The sequence below is a fragment of the Fistularia commersonii genome, chromosome 8, assembly GCF_037954325.1.
Source record: "Fistularia commersonii isolate RoL2024-O1a breed Wild chromosome 8, RoL_Fcom_v1.0, whole genome shotgun sequence".
NCBI lineage: Eukaryota > Metazoa > Chordata > Actinopteri > Syngnathiformes > Fistulariidae > Fistularia > Fistularia commersonii.
Genome location: NC_141291.1, coordinates 13,283,819 through 13,311,714, shown reverse-complemented (window position 1 = coordinate 13,311,714; position 27,896 = coordinate 13,283,819). Strand labels below are relative to the sequence as shown.

The window sequence follows — 27,896 nt, the reverse complement described above, 5'->3', positions numbered from 1 at the left end:
CATCATAGCAATTATATTCTATTTAACTAAAGGGGTTCGAGATAAATGTTTGATTTATAATTTTAGAGGCTGCTATTTGCAATCGGGAGGATTATTCTTTTTAATCTTTAAAAGTCCACGGCATTTAGGGCCAGGAACATAAAAAAATAATATAAATATAATGACCATATTATATGTACCCATGTTTTGACTATGAAATAGAATGTGCTCATCAAATGATCAGGTATTGATGTATTGATCCATGCTAATACATCCCCCCCTCCTTTTTTTGCCCCTTCTCCTTTTCTTGGAACACTATGTTGTCACTGCATTCACTAACAGCCCCATGGGGTATGTGTGAAGGAAAGGGAACATGATGGGCCACATCACCTGTTCCTCAAACCAAAATAGGACACAGCTTGAGATTCAATTTTAGAAGCTGGAGCGGCGAACCAATGGCAGCGGTAAAGTTCGGCGACGAGTGACGATTACAGGCCTTCACTCACAACCGGTGCTCCCTTACGGCCTCATTTCACTATACCTGTCACTAACTGAGGCCTGCCATTAACAATAGTGGCCAATGATATTGCAAGAAATATGGATTTGATTGGAGCTCTGCTCTTATTTGACAGTATCTGCACAGCAAGATGTGTAGAGTTTCGGTCTGGACCTTTCTTTTATACACCGCTTGAGTCTAAAGAAGTTTGACCTGCTATCTATATAGAAACTAGGGAACACAGACAAAAAGAGGGTCCGATTTCCAACAAAATCTGCATCTGAGTAACATAATCAGAAGATTAAAACTGGGCAGTAATCAAAATCACAAATCTTCCTCAAAGGAAAATTAAGTCATAGGCAATTCATGAACGTCGGACAGAGAGATCCTGTTCCTGTATTCCAGCAGCTGCATCTGACCTTTTTTTTCTGCATTTAATTTGAGTCTTGTCTCAGTGCCATATTAAAATACAATAACCCACAAAACAAATATTTATTTTTGTTTTGTCCCTGGAAGAAAGACACTTTGAAACCCAAACCGCTTGCCTTGTGGCTCAACCGAGTGCTGTGAAATTTAAAGTGACAAAGCATTTTTCTCCCTTCCTCAGGGGCGATGCCAGTACTTTTTAACCTGTGTTGTCAAACTGCAGATGTTTCATTTTTTCATCATTTGGAAAATGTATACCTGCCTTTTTTCTCCTATTGTATATTTAATCCTTTGTGAAGGCTTGTGGTTATTTGCAGTTGTAATTAGGCTGTTTCCATTAAGGACTATTACTGCTAAATGTATCCATTACTCCCGAACCTACTTCGTCATTGGAAAATGCCTGACCACTGCAGTGATTGGATAGAGGCCCAGACCAGATCTCAAAACAGAAAATAGTCACACCTGAGAGAGACAAAGGCAAAACTAGACCTCTGTGTGTGGCTACAAAAATATATTCTCTCCAGTTTATCAGGGTCTAAGAGAAGTTTGCTAGAGGTTAAAGGTAGCTCGCACTGACCTCACATCTCATTGCCTCTAGCTCTTCCCAGAGTTTCTCGGGCATTCCCGACCCAGCCGGGATACGTAATCCTTGTTTCCTCCAAGTCAGATGTGTCTGGATCTCTGGGGAGAAACAGTGGATTCAGGCAGATACTCAAACCACATCAACTGTCAAAGGAACATTTCTTTTTTTCCCCCAAACTGCAATTCTATATCATATGGTGATAGTGGTAGATTGGTGGCCAAGGGGGTTGAATCTAAGCTTTTCGACTGATTATACAGTATAGTTGTGTTAGTTTCACGCTATCATAATCTTTACCATGTTCGGGAAATATAGGATTTATCAAAGACCAGAATATAATATTCAACATCATATTCAGAGACAGCTTTCTTACTGATGAATATCTGCAGATGACCAGAAAAAAAGCCATCTGTTTGTTATAGCTGCTGGCTTTTCAGAAATGTTACAACGGCGTCTCTTCGTAACTAGCAAAAATTCCAAGTTTTTTCTGAAGAGATCGACGAATAATAGAGGTCACTCAAGACAATCGATATATCTTGTTAAGGAATCATTGAGGTGAAAGAGGCTGATGTCAGACTCGTACAATAAGCAGAGACTTAGATAAGACAGTCATTGTCTACCGAAGGTGTGTGGTGAAAACCTTGACTCTCTTCTTCGCTGCCAAAATCACTCCGGTATTGACGGCCACACGGCCCGTGGGCTTTTTTGACACTGATATGTTCTGTAGTCCCATAAATGGGTGACACTGATGCTTCGATGTCTCCAGGACTTTGTTTTCTAGCGTGCCTCCACCTCTCTGCCCACACCCCTTGGGCTGATTCCCAGCTTCAGTCTCTTACTCCTCCCTTTTTGTATTGAGAAGGAAAACAAAGCATCTTTGAGTTTCCAGGCTATTTTTACACCTCCCAGCTTTGTTGTCCTCCCTTCTTTCTATCTTTCTGAAATGTTCAAAATGACAGGGGCTGTCACTCGCGAAGAAAAATATTTCTGGAACTGAGGAATAAGTGCATGTGGCCCCACGGGGCTGTTCCATAAAGGACTGAAGGTCTCATTGTTGTTAAGGTGGCAGCGAATAGCATGAGAGCGCTGTGGCAACAAGCCCTTCAGAGTGAATTTTGAAGGAGGTACTGTTGATAATCACACACAGATTTGGAGTCCTCAGATTGCCTGTATTGGAATATTGAAGCTGGCATATGTAATATGGAAGAAAATACTACCATTATGACTATATCATCATCAGTACAATCCTCAAAAGCATTACCGTCCGTCTTAACCAGAATGATCTTGTTTTTACCGCTATGATGGGAGCGGTTTTGGAAGATACTTTACAGTTCAAACCAGTGTCCTAAAGAAACATACAACTGTGGCAGAGCATACCGAGTTGGAGTGTAGATCTGAACACACATGAAAATAATGTTCTTCCTTGTGTTCACAAATCAATGCTACAAAAAAAAAAAAAAAAAAAAAATTGCCAACCAGAGTTTACTTGTTTTATGTCGGTGTGTTTGGCGCTTGTTCTCTAAACATTCTGCCCTGTCAGTGAAGCATGCCCCTGGATCGCTTTCCTTATTGTTATTAAGTGCCCCATATCCTTTCCCTGGTCTTAACCATGATGACAATGCTTTCCATATCCCAATCATTTAGAATGCTGTAAACAGACCACCGCTTTTATGTGAGGACAAACTACACAGTGAATACCCTCTAATAGCGCATATCAATTGCTATTAAGACTACAGGAAAAAAGAGCTGGAAAAAAAAGGAAAGAAACAGGGGGGTCCTATTATCCCTGAGTCTCTAACAGGCCAAATAAATAGTACCATGTGAGTGATTTGGCCCAGATGGACACCCAAGTCCAGGGAAGTTAGCGTTGTCCAAAAACCATTACAGTTTGGGAGGAAAGTCAGGGTACCTGTCTTACCTCAGCATCCCCTCATCATTAAAGGCTTAGTGTCCCAAATGTATTTTACAGTCACTGCTCCAGGACACACAGCGGCATGAGGGCCGGGAGCCGCTGTAGGGCTGCAAAGCTCAATGAAAAACACTTGTGGACTCCGCGTTGCCGTTTTTTGAACGAGGAGAAATGTCGAGAGAATCGCAGCTTTCGTCGAGCATTGTCATCAAGAAAGTCTTGACAAACTGAGGAAATGACAGTTTAAAAGTTATTTACGGTTTCCCACGCACGAGGGGAAGGGAGTAACAATTCCTCTGCATTGTTACATCTTTTACTTGAAATGCCAAAATGTTGCGTGCTGACACTCAATGTTTTCTAACAAATCTGCGTTGAATTCCAGGATCACTCGAACATGGGAGGTCAAATACTTAAGTCAAACATTGTCTCCTGATCACCCTTACATTATCGTCGAACAACATTTAGGAGAGATAAAAATATGTATCTATTCTGATGAGAATAAAGTAGATCACAAAGAAAGATCAGCAACAACAGCAAGATCAACTCTGCAGGTATGTAGTGGGAAAACAGTCTCCTAGAATATCTCTTTGCCCATAAAATGCGAGGAAAAATTATCATTTTGGATTTAAATTTCCTCTCAGTCAGTTTCTGTGGTCTGGACCCAGCTCTCTTTCCCTGCCACGTAGTTCTTCCTCGGTCTCCTCCTTATCCTCATTATTTCTGCAGCGGTGTTTGTCAATGCGGTCGCCATGATAATTGTTCATCCTCGACTCAAAAGCCTCTCACAACAGTGTCAACAATGCGATGGCGGTGTTGTTGTGAGGGGATATTTGAAAAGGAACATAGTTGGATGAAAAGGGTAATTGCAGCAGTAACTGCGAAGAAGCGACCAAATAAATAAAAAAATGAACAGCGAGAAACATCATCGTGACAAATATTTGACAATTTGGTGGTTTTATCCACTGGAGCACCGAGGTTGGTTATCTCCTACTCTCTCACTATCAATTAAAGGAACACACACACAAATTATTCCTGCAATTATATACTTACACATTATTATAAATAGATGATAATAAATATACTTCATTTCTGCCTATATGCCAACTTAAAATTACACTGGACCTTTAAGTGAAACATCTCAACACTTTTTTTATTCCATGGCAAATCTCGTTGGCAAAACAACGTCCCACTTTCTGTGGAAAATCCACTGGCTTTGCACATGATGGTTTTCATGTGAGCAACTTTTATGGTAGAAATGAGATCCGCTGAAAACCTATAGCAAAGTCAGAACTATCTTACGAAATGGCGACTGATACTCTCAAGAGATTTTGGAATTATTTCTGCAAACATAACCTGTTGATAGCGAGGTGTCAAACTCCTTTAAGCTCCACATATCCAAACTTAAAAGATGATTTTAGAAGATTTGCTTTCATGAAACAATGAAGGGGATGGATTTTTTTTTTTTTTTTGATAATACAGTGACTTTAACCGAACTGCTTTACAGTTTGACCACATACATCAACAGCAGTAAACAACATAGGGTCCAGGGTCTTGCCAAAGGAGTGTGGCCAGATGGAGTAAATCATTATATTTACATCTTATATGACTGGACAATTTAACCATTTGCCATTCAAACTATACATCAAACGGAGCGACTGCTCTATCAAATACAGACCCTGGCAAACGTCCCATCGGTTCAACATCTGCTCCTTCTACTGCCAGCTTTGTGTACGTGCGTGCGTGCCTGCATGTGTGTGTGTGTGTGTGAGTGTGTGAGTGTGTAAATAAGTCAAAAGCCTTGACCACACTGCAAGCTTGAGCTCAGGCATCACCTGACGGGAATGAGTCACTGTGTGTCAACAGCCCCTGAGCAGTTTAGACAGACTTGCTCATCCTGCTTCATTTAGAATTGCTGTGCCATGGTGACAGCGCTGACATGCTGCTGGATGTTAGGACAGCGTGTCACGTGCTCTCTCTCACTCTCTACCTTCCTCTCTCTGCTCCATTTCTCTTCCTTTTTGTTTCCCTCTCTCTTTCTGTCTTAGATTGATGATTTTCGAGATGCATTTTCCTGGGATGATGAATAGAGAAGAGATGAGAGATGGTCGAGAGCAGCCAACATTTGTCTGACTGTCAGTTACGATGACCCGCTGACACGGGTTTTCGTAACTTAATATCGCAGAGAAAACTGTAGCCACCAGCCTTCTGTCACTGTTCCACGGGGAGTGTTATGAAGTCAAGTGAGTCCAAAGAAACTAGTTCCTGCTTCCTAGTCATGGGGCTGGATGTCTAAATGCAGCAGCACATGGAAGTGTTTGTAGTGGAACTGACCTCGATCTGCCTAGTAAGTCCTGCTTGCAAAAGATGGAGCCTGTCTTTTATCAGTTCCCATTAAAAGGGACAGGGGTCTCTAGTGTGTGCGTCCCCGCATGTGTGTCTTGCTCGAACAGCCACATTAATCTCCATGAGTGAGTGGTAGCAGGTGTTAACCTATGTCACTCCTAATCGCCATAGCAACGGAGTTGTGGCACCTGGAGGTGTTTGTGACGCTGTCACACCATGTCCCAGCCTGAAGAGCACATCACGAGGACTCAGATGAGCGCGTACAGTCGTTGTCCATGTCTGCAGTGAATGCCTTTTAAAGGAATAGTTCCACATTTTAAGCCAACGTGGACGGTCTTGAGCAATCAGGCAGAGAGCAACGAGAAAATCCCAGCAGAGAAAGTAATGAGTTTTTCCTCTGACCAAATATCAAATTTCTTTTGAAAATGCAGATATAGCAGAGTATTTAATCTTCATTTCGAATGTACCCATTGTCAATAGGGTTTAGTCGTCAGTTAAAAAATAGTTTTTGATTGAGTCTGCTTTCTCATGAGATAATAAGCAACTAAACGCAAGACAACATCATTCCAAAGGCAGAATCGTTTTATCCCTTTCAGGCTCTTAAGCACGAGATGAGACTTTTGAGATCAACTTCAAAATATCTTCCTTATAGTGTAATCATTTCAGCTGAGGTCAAGTACTGAAGGTTTTTGGGAGAGCTTGCTTAATGCACCCTTAAGTCCTCTGGCTCTTTGGCTATGTTCGTCTGACAGACAGAAGTAAGCGATGGCTTGTGGAGGAAATACTTGAGTAGGACTTTAGGCTGGAATGTGGAGCGGTTTGCTCCCAAAAGGCCACACTGCAGAGGCCCCGTAGTGGCTGCCACACGCTGTGATTGCCAAGGGTCAGCGCCCCGGAGCCCAGAGCCTTCAGCTCCAGACCCTCTATGCATGATTTGGGGTTAACGTGTCAGAATATTTCCCCGCTTGCTCGAAGGCCCCCACATCATTCCTTCATCCTTCATCCTCGGGGACTGAGAGAAGCCGTAGGATGTGTGGAAGGGAGAGACCGAGTATCAGATAAGAACATCCAGATCAGAGACAGAAAAGTTGGGAAAAAGAGAGAGATGGAAAAAGAAAACAAAAAAAAAAAAAACTTTTTGTGGTGCCGGGAGAAGTGTTGTAGCGGTGTTGTTTACCTTCTGAAGAAGGTGGTGGTGAAGCAAAACACGGCGAGCTAATGCTGGGTGGCAGTTCTCTGAGGCGGAGCCCCCAGGGCTTTCTGTTGGCTGGCCCAGCTGTCATCTTTCTAATGATTTCTTTATTTTGCAGGAAGAGCTTGTCGCCAGGGGAAACGCGCCACTTCCGGCATGGGGAAACCCGACGCTGGGCCAGGCTGACGCTGGGACCCACTACGTCTGCAGCCACCTCACAAGGGACCAACACACACTTTCATCCTGCCTGTGTTTCTTTGCTTTCTTTCTCCCTCTATCCACACAGTCATCAGTATCACCCTTTCTTTTCCAGGTCCCTCTTGTCCTCTGGGGTTTAATTTTACTTCTCAGTAATAATAGTTTTCTTTGGACTTTCAAATGATTATTTAGCATTCGGTTTTAGAGCACATACCAGTGTGGCCAATACGTTGATAAGATCTAATTACTCAATATTTTCTTATTGGTTTGCAAAAGGGAGACTATTTGATTTCAAAGCTGCTCTTTGGCATCCTGCTAGGCAAAAAAAGAAGCTGTTTAAATTTTGATTTTTAGGGTTTTATTTATCTTTATTTTATTATATTATTATATTTTATCATTTTTTTTACAACTAACTTGACCTGAACCAATACCTGAACTTTCCTTTCTTTTCTCTTTTTTCATCGCCTCACAGCAGGTGAAAATGAAAACTTTTTCCGCAATCGGGCGCATGGAACTGTTTTTGACCACCCGTTAACCTTGCCATTGATTTTGTAATGTATCTGAAATCCATTAGTGAGTTGTTACTTCGGCCAGTTGGAGGAGGGTGAGCGGGGTTACGGGCCTGCAATGACTGATCTCACCCCGGTGAAGCTCCACTCTGAGGGTGAGATCGCACAGAGCCCAAGAGCCTTTGCTTTCCCCCAGCCCTCCATCAGGAACCTTGAGAGGGCCTTGAAGAAAAGAAAACTAACTCCACTTCCCCCCTCCTTTCCACAGTCCAGCATAATCAGGCCCAGCCTCCCAATCATGAAACCCAAGTTGAGCGCGACTTACAGCTATTCCCCCCGCTTCTCTCCAGGCTCCGGCTGCTGATTGTTCCAGAAACAACAGATGGAAATTGTGAGCGTAAACATGTAAATATTGCAGGAGTTATGGCTGAGAGCAGCCCGGATCAGGGGTCCCCTCTGCCATCACAGGGAAGCTATTACAACATGAAACGGAGCAAAGCCTTCAGAAAACCACCACTTTGTGTCAGAAGTGATAGCTGTCAGGATCCAACACACAGAAGCATAAACATGCACACACATACACATAAACACATGCAGGCCGAGCAAAGTGACATGAAAGAAGGTTGAAATGGAGCGTATGTGAATGGTTGAGGTCGAGTCGGCTCTGGATGGATCTAATTTGATCAACTTTGATGCCAGCCAAAGGATGAATGGACGTTTGACAATAGAACACCATAAACGGGGATGATTAATAATTTAAAGAAAAATCATACGATGTAAATCGGGTCCCCTCTAACAATAACGCAATCTAACATTATGACCTAAGCTATCACCAAGGTAATGTATACTCGGTGTCTGTAGTGTGTCCTGTATGTAAAATTGCTCTCATTTTGATAGATCTTAATTGTGCCAGAGCAATCTATATAGGGGCACCTGAAAGTCATCGCATGCAGCACAGTTGAAATGTAAACATTTTCTGAGACTGATTGGTATCCAAACCACAGGACCGTTACCTGTCAAGTCTGAGCAGCGCTTACCGACTTGACGAGATGGGTGTGTGTGAGTGTGTGCGTCAATTTGTGTGTATGTCCATGATTAAGTATGATTGAGACCGAGGTCTGCTTGAAACACCAAAAATGCTCTGGTTAGAATCAGAGAGTCAGCTTCAGTCCAGACTGACAACGCCATTGTATAATCTAAATTGATTTGATTTTTGGCATCAGAAAAGAGAAAAAATTAATTTGCTGCAAAAGTGAGCTTATGAACCAGATAAATGTTTAAAGATGCTTAAAAGAGACATTTGGAGTTGTAACATATGTCATGTTAAAAAAATAAATTATGGGAAATAAAAACACGTAACTAATTACATGTAATAAAGCCATATTTACCTTTCCACAGAATCAATGGTACTGGAGAGAAAACAGATATTATACAATAAAAAAATGGCAAACGTGACTGTATAAAAAGTGGTAATTACATCATATTTTTTCACATTTTGAGCATTTTCGAATTACTAATTCAGGAAAAAACAATTGTTCTGATGTCTAATAGCTTACGCCACATTCTTTAGTCGGCAAATAAAATATCTAGAAATTCATAAACCTATCCATCGTGAGAATAATATTAAACATCCTGGCAACACCATTGTTTATTCGTGGTTTTATTTCCGCTCCTCAAATGTTAAATCTCGAGGCTTACGGGGCAGGAAGTGAAAAGTTCGTCCGATCCCATTATTTTTTGGAAAAGTTGTGATCCTCTCTTATTACAATTGTGCTCATTGGCATAGCGCTGTGTGTGATTGACAACAGAGCCCCGCCTGAAAACTCTGGGAGCTCAACACGATGGGGAGGCTGCCATGGATATCCGTTGTGTAATTTTCTATTGGCAGGTGGGTGACGGCTGTGATTAAATCTGGGCTTTAGCCCCTGCCATCAGCATTATTGTGTCGGGATTCCCCGAGTCCCTGTTCTCCGGATCCTCTGTCACATTCTGTCATGCCAGCTTTGGGCCCTGCCAGCTGGTCCCGTGGCATGGCATAACACACGCCATGTTAGCCCCGCAATGCCCCCCCCCCCCCCCATGCTCCTCTCTATCGGAGAGCCATACTCTCTCAATCACGCCTTTGCACTCCGCGTTTCTCTCCCCCAATCACCCATCATTGAAAATCCCCACACTGCATCTGCCGCTCACTGCTCTCCCAAGCAACGCGCAGGCTTTCCGTCAGGCTTTATCGATCACCGGCGGCGGATGAGTGAGTCTTGCCGGGTTTACAATGCAACGTCTATAACAGGGTGCAAGCGATTTCGGCAACATTTGTGAGACACGCATGTTGAAAGTGGATACGTAATGAGAAAATACCTAAATGTCAGTCATGTAAATATGGAGACACTATTTACTGACAGCAGGCTGATGTGTTTCTTTAAGAGTGAGGAGGCGCGGTGAGCAAACAGACACTTTCACTGAATTTGGCTGCAGAGGCCTTACCTCAAACACTTAATGGGGAGTTTTCAGGGGCAGTTTGAATCATCTTTCAGCTGTCAGCGTTGTAATTACACCCTTTCAAATACAGACAAATTCCCCTGAGGTAAGACTTACAATGACACAGTAGAGAAACATCACTAAACACAGTTTACCACATGTGGACGGTCTGTCTAATAACTGTCTGTAGGGTTTTACTATCGATTAATTCTGTCATTTAAAAAATAAAAACATGACAGAACATTTTCCTTTTTTTGTGTGTGAGTTGTTTGGACCGTAAGCTTGATGCCTAAATTGCACATAAAAAAATAAATGTACTTATGAGAACATGATTATATTTGGTTTGTCGAAAAAGTATGTGGTTTGGATGAAACTCGGAAGGCTAGAAATAGACTGTGTAATAATCGCAACAATATTTTATTTGGCTTTCTTCCTCTCACCAACAAACATCTCTTATTTCTCAAGGAAAATCTCACATATGCGCACACAAACAGATCCGAAGATTTATGTTTGTTTTTCTAATTTTTGGACGTGGAGTTTGAATTGATTTTTACTTAAATATTTGTAAATTGAGTTTATTTATGCATCAAAAATTTAACTCTTTTCATGCATGTCAGCAAGGGGCCATATACCTGACTGTTCTTTTTATATTATATCGAGAAATATATACATTTCTGAAAGGATCGGGTTTCTCACATTTTGTCTCATGACCGAGGTATTTTACCGATTCAAAATTAGCCTGTGACGCGTCAGGTGTGTACAGTATATCATCAGTGCAGCGACCCCTGGAACGGCACACCTCATGCTGTGAACGTGTCAATATTATGAAGTGCTGTCATTTGATCTAATGGAGTCCGTGTCGGTGGACAAGCTGTGACCCATGCCTACATATGCACACACACACACACACACCCACACACACTTACACAACCCGTGTCACCCACTCTATTCCTGGCTATTGTTTTAACAAAACGGTTTACCATTGTGCAATTTGTTCAGGGGAGCATTTGCGACTGAGGATATATCCGATTACATATTCCTGTCACAGGACCGAGGCCTAATTGTGTTCAATCGTTGTTGGCAACGGTGTTTTCCTTTGTATTTGCAGATTCTCGGATATAGTTCTTATCCTATGTTTCGAGTCAAAATCGAGGGCTGCACTGCAGCGTTTCTTTGAAGCAGTGAGCATTTCATTGAGAGGATCTTGGATGGTCCGTACTCTGGAATTATTTGAGTCTACAAGCATGTGTATCCGCACCCTGAGTGCCTATGCACAGCGTGTTTTCATTTATATGTGTGCATGTGCAGACAACAATGTGATGCCTATAAGAAGCAACAAATGCCAAAACACACAAGAGACATTATATGTGCGCTCAAAGAGGGCCTGTCTGAGTAATTTCAACACTGCAGACATTTACAAAGACTTGGAAAAATAGATGTTTAAAATCCTGATTATTACCGCTTGTTTTTATTACATCGACCGCAGTACAGTATCTGCCACTGATGTCGCCTGCTCTTTACCTTTTATTGTTTATCTTTAGTATCTATATCTGTTTATCTTGGGTGTGGGTTATTCCTCTGGGCTCTTAGAACAATTTAGTCAATGACCTCATCTACTATACGTACCTGTCAATTCAGAAGTGAGTTTAGAATCTGTTCATACAGCATGTTTTGTTGGAGCTTTCTTTTATTTTTACAAGAAAATGCAAATGTTATATTTTCTCGCAAACCTAAAAACTGTGGGAATTATGAGGCATTTTCTCAGGATTGGTTCAGGGTTCTCATTACAGACCGCTGTCTGTTAGTTTTATTCAAAATGCATCCGACATATTTTTCCTTACCCTTATAAAATAAACTAAAGGTAAGAAAATGAGTCAGTTTCATTCACTGCAGCGATGATGGCATGGTTCATCCACGAAAGCAATAAGTATTGCTTAATTTGCACAATTTGATAGTTGCTATTAAATAAATAAATGATTGCATTTTTTTCCTCATTCCCATCCGACGCAGCATTCATTTTTCATCACTGATATCATTCAGAAAAGTTTGCAACTTGTTCATTGGAGAAGAAATATTTAATGTTTCTTCCGCTGCTGTTTTTCATATCTCAACTGGAAGTGACATCATTCTGTAAGTCACCAGTTGGTGTCTTGCACTCACTACAGTGTATTTTCCATCTCACCGGTAATTATTTGTTTTACTTTTTCCTTATTTCCTTTCTGTACATTCCAAAGAGGTTTTTTCACGCGTAAATGCAATAATGAGCAAAAAAACAGGTGGGTGAAAGTCCGACTACTGGCACAGACATCGTGTTGTGCATTGTATCTGTCATCTCCTCCACAAATGACAGCAATCAGGCAATCAGTAGGATTTCATTCATAAAGTAATGTTGCATGTGCATTTCACATACAAACACACACAGTCTCATACAGCGGCTGTGTCTGGGACTCAATGAATCCCAATGGTAAAAGCCACATTAAAGGTGAGTGTTGTTATTCTGCCTTCAGCCCTGCTAGACTCATCAGTTATCCTCTATGGCCTCCAGGATGTCTGCCATCCCCTCCCTCCTCCTGTTTGTTTTAAGAAAAATCCCTCTCTCAAAGTACGGGGGAGTATGGAGTGGGTGCGTCTGACACAAAAGTAAAAACACATCTTTCATGTCTAAATAAATCTGACAAAGAAATGCTTTATGAACTGCCACCTGAAGGTAGTACTAAAAGCAGCAGTGAGCAAAGTGGCCATAACGTTTAATCCAATTGGCTTCCAAGCTCCAAAACCGTCTTAGCAGATGGTAGCCTGCAATATGAAAGTTATTCACCCACTCACTACGGCAGTGTGTCTGTTATATCACCATGTCCTGTTATTCTTTATGGCTTCCATAGGCACTAAAGAGGAGAGAAGTTATTTTCTTTTCATTACTTCTCTCTCTAGGGGGACTGGGAGACTTGGTCCAGCTCTTCCCCTTCGGTCCAGAAATTCTTTTCAATTAAAGGCCTATCCTACCAGATGGTAGAGACATCAGGCCAAAGCTCTGCTGATGTGCCGCCCCTACAACCAGTGGACAGCATTTCATTTACCAGACAGTAAATCTTAAGGCACCTAATGCCCCGCAGCACAGGCCACAGGCACTTGCCAACACACATCAGCCAGGCCAGAGTGTTATCCTCCTTTCTGAACTTTTACCATGCAATCCTTCAATCTGGCAATCATGCATGTATTGCCTTTGCCACGGATCAATTAAAAGGATACGGTCTAAAAAAAGGCCCATTTGTACAATGGACAGACTCAGAACGTGGCAGAGAGCACTGGAAGCGTGAATAATTTATTCTGAAACACTATCACGGTGTTTGTATCAGTTTCCATCATAAAGCTCAGTGAGGGAGGGGTGGGAAGGGAAGGGGGGGGGGGGCGTACATCAGCCTGTGTGACAGTCTGTGCAGGGACGTTACAGTATGAGCATCCGCATACACATAAATCCACTTACTGTTACCAGAGGAGGGGGATGAGTGTTGAATAAGGACTTACAGAAACACTTGAGGAGAAAAAAAAACATCAGAATATTAAGCCAATTTGGCAACTTTGGTTAGGGTTCCTCTACTGAGGATCTTAAACTCCCAAAGTGCAAAAAAAATAAAAATAAAAATGAAGAAAAATTTAAATAATTACATTTTATCCAACATCCGGATGATATAGCCTAGTTTCTGTAGTTTTCTAATGACAAGTGACAGAAGATTAAAAAGTCAGAAGGGAAGATGATAAATTCATCCTTTTTGGAATCGTAGCTTTTTTTCTAAGAAGCGCCATATCTACCGCAACCTCTGTAAAAGTATACAAGAAGAAATGGGGATCCTCTAGAATCGGAGGCACTTTCTTTTCAGATTCAGCCTCTATTATGGTAAGACACATTCATAGGAGACTTGAAATATCTCTTGCTGCTTCCCCTGTTTCTCTTTGAGATTCCTCAAATGAAATGGTCATCTTACATTGGGGGCGAGGAGGGGTGATACTGCTATGAAGTTTCGTCTGATTCCATTACGCGCCAGACACTTGTTGCTTATCAAAGGGAAATTGTATTACAAGTTAAAATCTGCAAATGCTTTTCTCTCCGGCCTTAACTTAGCTTTTTAATGAGAAGCAGCGATGCTTCATCAACAAGAAAAGGGGAATCCAAGAACACATTGGCATTGTCCTTCCATATCACAGTTTGCACCTCCCTCCGTACCAAAGTCGTGGCGAAAAGCCCGGTAAAAGTAACAATGAAAAGATGTAGAAACAGATTTGTTTGTTTTGCATAATTCTATGCTAGTGATTGTGAAGGTTAGTCCTGCTGTAAATAATGCCCCCCCCCCGTTCACACAATCAGACACATTTAAAGTCAAATGACTGGCTGTTGAAAAAATGCATTATGTAATAATGATGACTTTTTTCATATTTCTCTCAAATACTTAATTACACCCAGATGATATAAAAATTGTGCGATAAACAACAGCGACACAATATAAGATAAACATGTTTGCAATAAGTTGTGATATATTTCAATGACATGATGCATGTAAGCAATTTATTACAGTAAATAGTGTATGTTGAAACAAAGCAAGTCCCTCACTAGCAGTGTGTGTCTAATTTAAACATTGAGAAGTTTCTTTCAAATGAACTGTCAAAACAAACACAATCATAACTGCAGTAAACAGTACCTCATGATTAAATATGTGGGATCATTAAATATACATGTGGTTTTTAGTGCAGCATTTTATCACAAAATTGCAGAATCAATTGTCTTTTATTTCCTTCTTTACATGTTATACATCTGTGGAATATTATTTTTGATTTATGATTCAATTGTAACGTAACTCTCTTTATTGAAAAATCTTTTGATGAATTTGCTGGCTACTTCCAGGCACATCGGAGACCATTAAAAGCAGAGCAGCTGGTTGGTCTGATCTCACCTCAGGCTCTGTCCAGGCTTTAAATCCCACCCGTCTACGCCTACTTTTCCCTGCGACTCGGGATGTGGAGCCGGGGACCGGCCGGCCGCTGCCAGCAGACTCACGGCAATCCACATCTGAAGCCCAGGCCAAACCTCCCCTGTCCCAGTGGATGGTGCCATTTTCTGCAAGAGTGAGAGAAAGTCTGGATTTCAGACTGAGAGGGCAGCTTGTTAGTCGGGTCTTTTTTTTTTTTTTTACTCACTCCTGGTTGAACGGGAGCTCTGGGATATTAGAGGAAATCCCACGGAGCCTAAAAGGAACTCTGTGAAAACAAAGGCTTCTGTCTGGGCTAAAGACCACAATCATTTTCACACATTGTTCTACCTGGTTTGCCATTACTTCACTTATTACCTGGAATGGGTGGAGTCGTATAAAATCGACTTCATTTTTTACTCCATTTATCATAGTACGATTTCAACCAATACTTGGTTAGTAAAATACGACTCACAAATATCGTTCCCTTGTAGTTCAAGGTAATGTGAGATTTAGTGAAAACATGATTTTAAAAGATAATTTATTGAATGAGAAAAATAAGTTATGACCAAGAATATAGTAAAGACAAGTATTTAAAGATGGTGTCAGAGGACATAAATGACAGTCGGGTTCAAATTAACTAAAAAAATTCAATGAAATGAAATATTCTCGTTCTCCTGTCATGCCTCCAAGCACGTCTTCCTCTAATTCAAAGACTAAAATATATTCATGGAAACAAAAACAAAACAATCAAAATACGCAAAGAATGAAAACAACACAAATCAGAAATGACGTGTTAATTTAGACTTGAATTATGTTTTTGATACAAAGCTTTTGAACTGTGCCGTGAAAACAAACAAACCAAATATTTCAAATAAAGTGTGAGTGATTCCACGATCCTGCAGTTTCATTCAATGTGTCTTTGCTCCATTTTAACACACATTTCTGAACACACAACACAACACAACACACCTCAACATACCCTGATTGAATTAGTCACGGCGATCGAAATCTTATAGTCAACATGGTTTTCAGTCAAAGAAAATAAAAGCCATTTCAACTGTGGTGGTTATAAACTGTGAAACTCACATGTCTGTGAAAGGAAGGATCTAAACATTGGAATAAAATCAGCGTTTTAAACTGCGTGAACGTTTCAGATTCTCACCAAATTTCCCGCTTATTGTCTGCGGGAGTAAATCTCTCAGCTGTCAGAATGCGGGGCATTGTTACACTAAGTATGACAACCATACGACTGGTTTCTACTTGTCCATCCCTTGTCCCACTCTGTCCTGCAGGTGACACATGACAATGATCTGTTTTTTTTTTCTCTTGCCCACATAGTCGGGTTTGAGGGCAAAGTGTCATTTTACTCTGCATCCATAAATAGAACGTGCGGAGTATATCCCCCATGGAAGTGAATGCATATCATGTTAGCAGAGCTGAGTAGGTGCTAACCTGCTGCTGGCAACCTCGACACTAAACAATACATGTTACACAGAAACGCAGAAACAGGATCACTGTTGTGTGAAAGTGAACGAATGTTTTGTGGAGGAAAACAGTAGAAAGTGTAACGCAATCCAATACTATTGTTGTTGGGAGGCAGTTCAGATGGAGATATTTTACATGTAATTGTATAATAAACGCCATGTCTCTATTTTAGGAGAAATGTCTGGTTCAGAATTTGGCAAAACACTAGATAATGGATATATCTGCTTTTTCTTTTTTCTCATAATGACGTGAACTTGATAAATATTGACACTGTTTTCTGTTTTTTTGCGAAGTCACAAGGTCGATTTATTTTGTTGTAAAAGCCCGCAAACACATTGCACCGTTCACCTTCAGTTAAGATTTTGTGTCGTTTTAAGTCGTAAAGGGTAAATGTCTCAGTGACGATATATCTTACGATTCTACTCATGCTTTGCCAAGTTTAGATCTGGAACAAATTATCTGATCCAGCCTCTCCTTTACAGGTTTAATCATCCCAGACCCTTAAATACAGAGGGGGCCTTGTGGTTAGCCCTGTACAATGTGTAAAAATTACATGTGTTAAGATGGTGTCAATTACAGAAACACCCCTCTGTGTTCAGCTCTGACAGTGTACACTCCCTGATTCTTACCTGAGCTGCTTTTGGAAAGTCATTCGCAAACCAAAAAACATCCTGAGGCATCGAACAGGCAGCCGGAGAAACCACTAACAAGTCTGCTTCCTTCCGAGGCACCCTCCTCTGCACAGTAAAAGGCTTTGAGCCATGCCAAGGACATAAAGACAAAAGGACGTGATAACTAATATAGTCTTGGCTACCTCGCCGTTCCCTGCAGGCAAAAGCCTATTGTTACTGTGCTCTTTTGAAGCCTGGGAAAAATATCAAAGTGTTGGAGGCTGACATTGCTTTGAACAATTAGATTTTGGCTGGGTGACAAGGAAAACCTTAGACAACAAGAGAGAGGGACGAAGTCGGCGAGACAGACTGACAGTGAAAGAGTCGAGCGTGTGTGCCCGCTGATATTCACAATTTCTGACTGACGGATGGGTGTGGAGAGCCGCTCAGATATTACGGTCCTGGTGCGTGACGGCTTGACAAGACATCCTGCATCTGAGGCTCCTCAGGATGGAGAGAATTTCGACGGATCGACACGCGAACACGCGACGTGGACGCAAACACACAGATATGCTCAGGAATGCGTGTTGGCCTCACAAGTGTAAAAAAAGGTGGAGGGAGCGCAGACAAACCAGGCCGGATGCCAGAAGTCCAATCATCCCGTTTCCAATCAGAGCCAGCCTTTGTTATTGGTATCCACACTCTGACAGATAGAGTAGGAGAAAGAATGGCGGAGGAGAGCGAGAACGTCTGGTCGAGCTACAGCCTGCGCTGCTCCCCTTTTCCAAGCCAATGTAGGAAATGAAGAAATAGGATCACATCAAAATATGCGGGGCTCATAGTCCACTGCGCACCTTTCCAAGGATTCTGACAAGCCAGCACTGGATTTGGCGGATTAACCTTTTGCCAGTTGCAACAATTCTATGGCTATTTTTGAGAAATGAGTTTAAACACGCAAAAATGCTCTGATGATGATGATGATGATGATGAAATAAGCCGAGCCAAGAAAAGGCAAATATTTCTCTGTTTTATGTAGGTTGACATACATTTGAATAGTCAGAACATGGTCAACTTTCTCCAGCAATCAAATTTCTTTACTTTTACGTGGAAGAGAAACTTCCATCGTCAGAATGCTTTATAAGAGAAACTTGATTTCCCCTGCCTCAACACCAATTCCCCAGGCGTGCATCTTGGCCAGATTTATAATCAGCTCTTTATGTAACTGATTGTGGTGCCAGAGAGATGAGGAAATAAATGATGACTACGTGGTCCCATAACTGACAGCAACTTATTAGAATCTAATCATAAATATTTGATGGGGCTTATCATTGTGAGTTTTCACGAGGCCTAAAACCTCAAGCTGCACTAGTGTCAACAGTACACGGGCAAATAAAGCGGCGAGCACAGGGTCTTCATATTCTGTGAATAAAAAGCCAATCAATCAATCTGTCAATATAACTGAAAACAGAAACACGCAGTATTGTCTAAAAAGGGTCAAAATTACTTCATTGCTTTACTGTGCCTCAGTGGCATCGGACATTTTCGAAACAAGGCAGCAGCATTACTTTTCCAACAGCAGCAAGATAAATGATGTCTCACTAATCACTTACAGATGTATGATAATTCCTTCCCCGATGACAACGTGAGCTTGGCTTCAGTGTCAGCGCTGAAGAGGTGAAGAGTACACTGTCACATTTGGAGTTTCTGTTAAAATAGCAAAAAATGTACTTCAAAATTCGGGTAACTTTGGCGGTCGCTGAAGCAGCCTCACAGGGTCAGGGATGGGATCCTACCCGAAGTCGAGAAGCTCAAATATCTCGGGATCTTGGTCATGAATGAAGGGGGACCGGAGCCGGAGACTGACGGGCCTATTGGTGCTTTGTCAGCGGTGATGCAGACTCTGCATCGGTCTGTCGTGGTATAGAAGGATTTACCATGTCTATCAACCAGTACGTCTATAGGACTGTCTGAGAAAACTAGAATATTGTGATAAAATTCTTCATCTTCTGTATCGCAATTACAAAAACAAAAATGTCATACATTCTGGATTCATTACAAATCAACTGAAATATTGCAAGTCTTTTATTATTGTAATATTCCTGATTATGGCTTACATCTTAAGAGAACTCAAAAATCCCATCACAAAATATTAGAATATCATGAAAAATATTTTTTATTTTTTTAGTTGCATTACAGAAGATAAAGAACTTTATCTCCGTATTCTAATGTTCTGAGACAGTTTTGTATGCTACTTCCCTCACCCACAGCCAGGAGCTGGGGGCAGTCAACTAAAAAAAAAAAACGGATCACGGATATGAGTGATCTAAATGAGTTTCTAATGTAGGATGTCTGGTCTCTTCGCTGGAGACTGGATGAGAAGCTCGGTCATCCAGGAGGAGCTAAATGAGGTGGATTGGTCATCTTTTCAGGATGGCTCCCGGATGCATCCTTGGTCAGGGCATGTCCCCCAAGACCTGGGACATGCTGAATGTACTACTGTATATATATGATCTTTGGTTACTAATAAAGGGGAAAAATGCGATGACATTGTCAAAAATGATGTCAAAATTAGATAAAAGAACACCACAATCTAATAAACACCCTTAAGGGTAGCAGTCTTAATTCACAATGTTTACTCCAGTCTCAAAGGTGCGATATTGTGACAAAGGTGTTTGAGGCCATAGACAAACTCAACCTGAGCATAAAGGAGGGAACCACATATGTCAGAAAATGTAATAAAATTTGAAAAATGTGAGAAAAAGAATTGCACCTTTGATGGTTCTGTGGGGGTTGAATTGATTCAGGCCCAATAAGCAGCGATTATTTCTGCCTGTGCCCTCTAAGCAGCAAAATGTGATTAATGGCTACAAAAGCACCTTCAAGTTAAATATGTTTTTGGTGGTTTCGAGGGAAAAAGCACACAACATGTGCGCACTCTGAGGCACGGCTTTTAAAAACACATCTTCATAAATCGAAATTTGTTTTAGATTCATCTGTTGGGTACCATTATCAAGAGCAAATGAAATTTCTTCAGTACATGTGCGTTGCTGGAAATGTGCCGACTGCTAACAAACAAATGCATTCAGTAATATCAATCAGTAAAAATAGATGTCAGAAAGTCTAAATAACATTGCAACAAAAATAGTTTCTTAATGAGCCATGACTGATTATAAAAAGAAGCTCATAAATAAAGAAGGAGGAAAAAAATAAAACAAATACGCCGCCATCAGCTCGGGTTCATTGCACAGATTTTCCTCCTTTCCGCTCTCATCTGATCGAGCTCATAAAGAGACAGAGGGAGAGGATCCGGGTGATGTAATTTGCTCTTAGCATCAGTTAGGAGGAGCCCGGTGATTTAGCAGGAGTGTGCTGAAGACATGACAAAGACTAATTGCTTTCATTAATCATGTTTTGCCGGGCCCATTCCGAGGTAAACTAATTGAAATCCTCTTACCTGTCAGGGCGCCAACCATTGTGTGGGGAGGAGGAGGGGACGGGCTAAAGGTGCAGGGAGAGAGTGCACGAGAAGGAACGGGCAGGAAATGAAGCTTTAACTACAAATAAACCACGTCTTTCTCTAGACAAATCTCTTTTCAAGCCATAATGCTCTCTGAAATGTGTTAATGTCATGTAAAGTCTTTCAGTGGGCTGCGGAGCTGAGGAGAGGCCAAGCGCAAATGTGGCTTGGGAAGAAAGGCTTTTTTCGAGCATAAAATACCAAATCAAATTATGCCCCTGGCCCAGCTGCCAGCGGCCTGGGAGAGAAAGAGGCTTTGGGCCTTAATACCTTTGTGTGCGACAGGGGCCATTACTGAAGCCCCATTATAGTGGAACACAACAGAGACATCAGAACCGGCCTGTCTCTACAGAAAGACGGAAAGAGGGACAGACTGACGGAGTAAAGATCGGGGGGAGTGGAAGGCAGGCAGACTGACAGGCAGGCACAGGACAAGGTAAGAGTCGATTACCTCATGGATCTGAGGAAAATCAAATCTTTTTCTGACCTGTCGCACTGGTTGCAGGCACTCACAGACCACCGTGACGGGAAATCTGTTTTCAATAAAATTTGTAGTTATTAATTATTTCATACAACAAAAACAAAGATTTCCAATTCTTACTGCCTAAAGACTGTTCTTGAGTGGCATTTAAACAATATTTTGAATACAGTCAGTATTCTCAGTGAAGGCTACCTAGTTTTTTTTTTACACTCTCAATATTTCTTTACTATTTACCCCTTTTATGTTGACTGGGTAAGAATGCATGTTGGTATTGTAGATTTTTTTTTATTTTATGCCAAATATAAACCAAATGTTAACCATGCTTTTCTTCAAGCCAACCTGTAGTTTGTATATTCATTTAGCACCTTGTGACATCACGTTTCATTATCATTTATCAGCTACTTACATTTAACTACAGTAGATAATTTAATCTGTAAAAAAAACAATTTTTGTTTTTACGGCCGAGGTGCTCTTCTTATCAAAACCAACTTTAATTATTCTCTTTTCTTATAAAATTAGGGTTTACGGTTTTGCCACAGGCACCTAAAATCTTGGCTTTAAACGATAGAAGACTGAAGAGAAATTGAAAAAAAAAAAGAAATGTAGCAATTGGAAAAATAAAAAGGTTTAAATTGAAATGCACCTGAAGATCAAACTAGGTGCAAGTAAATCATCTTCTCCTGACTCATTATCCAAATGAATACTAAATAAATAATTACATGAGTAATTAGATGAAAAAAATAGTTTGCAGAGGATCAAGTAAGGATGTGATTGTGTTCCTTCAAAAGGGGAACAGTGTTAGTCAGTGTTCAATCAGACTGAATGGGATGACAGTCACACCTGCATATACATTCACTCACACACAGATGCACGCACGCACACACGCACACACACACACACACACACACACACACACACACACACACACACACACACACATACACACACACCTCTTTTGGCAGTGGTATTCAGGAGTTGCAGAAGACAAATCCAAAAGTGATTGCCGTGTGAAAGGCCCTCCTCCTGCCTTGAGAGCACGTCTCCAGTTACGAGGTCACAGACAATTAGAGAGAGAGAGGATCAGACAGCCCCACGGTTGTCATGGTGCTGCGGAGAGTCTCCTTCGTACACACACACAGGATAAAACATGTATACACACTCATACATGGGGAAATAAATGACTGATATGGTTAATGAAACATTTGCACTGTCACATTCAAACACATTGCATACATGTATAAACTACACACACACACACACACACACACACACACACACACACACACACACACACATCAAGTGCTACCGCAGACTCAATCCTAAGGCACACACCACCCCACCCTCTGTGTCGGACAAACACCGCCTAAGGCATTAACAGCAGACACTTTTGGAAGGTAAAGATGTAATTCAAGGTTCAGGAATGAATTTATTTGCCAAAAAAACATTATCTGTTGATCTACGGGGTGTTCACTGCTTCCTGAACACCTCCTGTCACTGCACTGCCTCTGCCTGTGGTGCAGCGAGGAGAAAGGCTTGCAGGAACACGGGCAGTCTACAGAGTCTAGATCTTATCAATGCCACCATCCCGTATAAGGTTACATCCATTTTTTAATTTAGCATACAGCGAGAGGAGTCAGCAGTCACAATGAGGCCTTTATGATTCGTGTCACTTCAGTGCCAGAGATGAGTTTGTCTCCTAATTCTTTCATGCATTAACAGGCAGCGAGCGGTCTCACTTCTTCAGCTTAGACATTGGTGCCAGTAATGCAGTACGGCGGTTACGTTGGCCTGAGTCATCCATCACTTTTGACACAAAGCCTTCAAAAACATCTGCCATAATGCATCGCTACCCGTACTGCTCTAATTCACAATTTAATCTGAGTAGTATTTCATAAACAAAACAATTCTATGCCTTTAATCCCACACAATGGATACTCAAAATCTCTTCACCTAGAAGGAACTCAGGGAAATTTCCTCCAAGAAATTCTTCTTGACGTTGAACTTAAACTGAGGACTTCCTGATCCTGCATGCACTCAGTGCACCTGAAGGAGGTCCTGCATCCCATCAGCCCTTGGTAATGGTTCTACCAGTGCTAGAGCACTCGGTAAATGGCGGATTCTATTTAACAAATGCAACCTTTGCAATAGCATGATGCTGCACATGAGGCAAATCATGGTCTTAACATTACACGTATCCTTTTTGCTCTGATTTAAGAGGAATAATTGAACAGATTTCTTCAGCAGGTGTGGATGTTAACACCACTGGGCTACAGACTCCTTGGCAACATTGAAAGCTTCCTGCTCGTACACTAGCGATGAGCAGCTTTCAGAGATAATCGTTGCACTGCAGTACATGTTTTTCTTTGTAGCTTTGAGAGCGAGCTATGAGCGGTGTACGATGGAAGTAGAAAGCCATAGGAGCACTTGGGCTTTGTAACAAACAGTCAAGGGCTGTGGATTCCACATTTCAGCACTCTTGGACGGGCTGTCTTACCACCCACATGATGCTGTCAGCTCGTCAGACCTACTTCTCTGTTCGCCTCTGACACGGTTGTGCCGGACTTCATTCATCTTGCATACCTGCGCCTCTAACTTATTTGCAAAGGACCTGGAGCGGAAATGCAAAGGTAGCATTGACAGCATCTGAAGAGCCTAGCTGGATTCGCAATCGGAGTCTGATCTGACCATTTCCACATCCCCATGTATCCTGTCCGTTAGGCTGCCTTAAAATAAAAATTGATTATGATTCCAGAGGAATAAAACATGTAATAATTCAGTTTGGCATATTAAACAGTAAAAATGTTGACATTTGACAACAAAAAATGAAAATAATTATAATAAAATGTCTGAGTTAATGTTTACTACTGAGGTTCAACTGAGGTTTTTTTTAAAGCAATGAAAAATCCAATATGTCAATGTGTCTTTACAGCCTGTAAGTCAGTCAGCTTCCCAATGATAGCGATTTGTTTGTGCTAGTTGTGTTGCTGCTCTACAGCTGTGCTGATGCTTGAGCTTTAGTCGGAGCTGAACCAGAAGCACATTTTCATCATTGTTAACCAGATAATTGGGTTATTAGTGTCACATATGTGCAAACAGCACCATGCAGTTTGCAATTTAAGTTGTGGCAGCTGATTGTGATGCTTGTTACGCCGACCTGAGACAGCCTTAAAGGTTACGGTGGAGTCTTACGGCGAATGTTGCCCACACCAGCTGGCTTAGAGTACTGACTAATTTAACACATGGCTTTACATTCACTGCTGCGGTAATAATGTGTGAGAATTAATTATCCACAGACTTTGTTTTTGGACCACTGACTCACAAGCCTCCTAAAGAGAAAAGATCACATGGTTCATAATGGTTTTCAGCATCAAAACTTCATCTCTACAACATCCATTGATGGTAAACCTGGCCATGCATTTAACAGAGTTCACGACGCAGCATCAGCTTTCTGTGCTGTGTTCTGTGCTCTTCAGAAAAATGTCTCCAATTTTTTTTCTTCTCATACCGGAAATAGGTTTCTGGGTTGATGGACAACTCCTACGATCAGCATGCTATATTTCATCACAGGTTAAGGTTGGAATATTAAGGAAAGCGTTTTGCCCTCCACTTGCACACCGATAGACCTAACGCTCGATCTCCTCTTGCTGTCTTGACAATGAATGTCATGTCTACGATTCAGTGGAAAATGTCTTCTATCATTGCAATTACCAAGCACTTTAAAATAGCCAAACATCTAATATGACACTTAACTGTAGTCCCTAAATAGACTTAATTGACTACACTAATGGTCCCACACTTGATACTGCTGCTTGGAGAGCTTTGCTGCAACCAGACCTGCTGTCACCTTTTTAGCTAACCATCAAAATTTTCTCAAGGTTAGTGGTATCTTGTGTTCAGCATTGTTCTCCCCATGAGCTTTGAGTAGATGTTGCGATCAGCCCACAGATTGAGACTGTTGTGTTTTTAAAGCGTCACCAACCACAAGAAGGAATTTTGACAGGATTTGTAAGTGAAATGACTTGAAAATACGAATCTTTGTGCTCTACTGGAAATTATGATGAACTGCTCTAATGTGGGCATTGAGTTTTATCATTGGTGATTTGCAGTTAAATGTGTTTCAGTTGATTAAAAACCAAAACAAACCCAACCCTGAGACAACTAAACTATACATACATACATGCACACGCATGAGAAGATACAAACAGAAGTCAAGTTCATGTTCAAATGGGAGGCAATGTAAATGTCTGTGACCAAAGTGCCATCATTTTTCATTCGGGCATGTTTGACCACGCAACGGGGGTGCCATCTTGTAAGATTTAGACACTGTTATAACATGTCATATAAATATAATCCTCTGAAAACATACTTATACAAGCCACACATATGAACCGATATCCTTCTTGTTTACTTAAGCAGCTGTTTCAGGTTTACAAAGAAAATGAGTAGAATAACAAATGTCTTTACCAAATGTAACACTATCTGATAATTAAACTAAATTTAATTTCATTTAAATAGTGCCAATTCGTAACAGAATTTATCTAAAGGCACTTTCCATAAGGAGCAGTTCTTAACCACATTCTTTATTACATTTACAGAGACCCGACAATTCCCCCATGTGCAAGCACTTGGCGACACTTAGGAAGGAAAAACTCCATAGAAAGAAACCTTGAGCAGAAACAGACTCGGGGTGGTTCAGTGGCACTTTCCAGAGTCTTTCCTTTTGCAGGCAATCTTTCAAACTGAACTCATCAATATCACTAATGATACAACGCTTGTCTTTGGAAATCACCATAAGTCAGCAAACATATACAAGATTTGACCCTTCCTGTTTTCACTGAACGTTTCAAAGTCAGGCCGAGGATGCCAAGGTAACCCTGTATTTGCCCCATATTTCTAATCTTTATTCTTCATATGGAAAACATAGACAATAGCAGGTCAGGAATGTCTTTGACTTTGACAAGCCAAAAAAATGCCAGTGGTGTGAAGAAGCCGGCTGCCTAATGACGAGCATTTGGATTAATAAAGTTGAATGTTTGGCAATCACCCATGAGCATATAAGCTTATAAATATTTAAAATCGGATAAAACGTGAAAACGATAAATCGCTAAAAATGCTCATCCTTCTTTTAAGTCAGATCGAGAAATAAAAGAAAGCACTGAAATCATCCAGGAGCAAATAAATCTTATGAAGCCTGAAAAAGAAACGACGCATTCTGATAAATTCAAGATTTCAATACCAAGACCTGTTTCGAGTTAACACGCCGCATTGAACCGAGATGATAAAACAAAACACCGGGCATGTGTAGAACAGGGAGAGCGGCAGCATTGCCCCCTCATTGAGTAGACCTACCTCTGGCTCTGCCGTGTGTGCGATACACTGTAAAACATGCCTTTTTTTGGGGGAGGTATAAACAATAAGAGGGCAGAGAGATGGGGGGAGGAGTGCCGAGCAGAGGTGGGCATAACAGGGGTTGAATGTTGGGAGTTGTGCATTGAGGGCAGTGTGGGGCACAGCAAAAGGGGAGTGGGTGAGGTGTGGGAAGGAGAGAAGGAGGGGAAGCCTTGGTTTCCTGTTCCCCAAATTCCCAGCTCCTGTCTGCGGAGCAGGTACACAAAGCCTCCCTTGAAGGGTTAGGGGAGGGGCGGCAGGATGAAACGTGGCCACTGATGGTTAACAGATCTGTCCCCCTGGACGCCCCCCCTTCCCTTCCCTTCCCTTCTACAACCCGCACCACTAGCCAGTGCTGCATTTGTTTACATTCTCTCAAGCCTTTCTAGCATTTTCTAGCCAGGCCAGGAGACTTGGCGGGGCTCCACGCTGCTGATTGCCATATTCCCAGACCAGAAATGTCACTTACCACTATGTTCTCCTTCATCCGCCAGTTAAACCCTTTGTAATCCCCTAGAAGAGCACAGTCACCCAGGATATATGTTTTTTTTTCCTCCTGTCCGAGTGGCTCCGCGGACTGCGCTGCCCCTCCATCCCCTCTGTGATCCCTTCACGGACAGAGCCAGAGCGAAGCGAGCTCTTCAGCCAACTGGAACAAGACATTAACATTCCTAGTGGGGTAGTTTGGGCTCCAGAGAGAGTGAGTCACAGCAAAGAGATGATTCCAAGAAAGCAAGAAAAATGTGACATTCAGCAACACGCATGTAGATTTCTTCATCCTGTGTGAAAACACGGTTGTCTTTATCGTCGTGGGTTTTGACCAAAATTTGAAAATGAAAAATGTTTGAAGTGATTTGTGTTCGTAATGTATAACAAGGATTTTTAGTGAACCCCTCCACACAAACATTTACCCTCATCTCGTAAATCCAATATGATGTAATCGTGACACCCCGGAGCAGGAAAGACACGTTTAAAAGCAAAGCAGATGAAATGAATCAATCAGACATAAAAAATGCATAACTCGTCTCAAATACAGAATTCATAACTACAAGGTGATTAACATCATCCATTAATAACTAAAAAATATCAATTTTGAACAATTTGCCGATGAAATACTGGTGTCATGAATACTGACAACAAAAATGTGAAGTTTAAGAGGTAAAAAAAAGCATGGGGGCAAAAAAAATGAAACAGAATCAAAACATAATTTCTGAGAGGAGTCATTTTAACACAAAAAGTTAGTTAAGGTGTTCTAACGAATAAAGTATTTTAATATAGCAATTTGCATCTGTCTTTTTTTAACTTGTTTTAGTATGCAACATGTGTTTTTTTAAATATTT

The 27,896-nt window shown here is 41.4% G+C and overlaps 1 long non-coding RNA gene across 1 annotated transcript; it reads right to left on the bottom strand.

Moving 5' to 3' along the window:
* Positions 1-1,478: 1,478 nt before the first annotated feature.
* Positions 1,479-27,164, bottom strand: LOC147232009 (uncharacterized). The gene is made up of 4 exons (XR_015106532.1): positions 27,026-27,164; positions 18,781-18,874; positions 15,057-15,220; positions 1,479-1,582 (listed from the first exon to the last, which is right to left on the bottom strand). It is a non-coding gene; the product is annotated as an uncharacterized LOC147232009 (long non-coding RNA).
* Between the last annotated feature and the right edge of the window lie 732 nt (positions 27,165-27,896).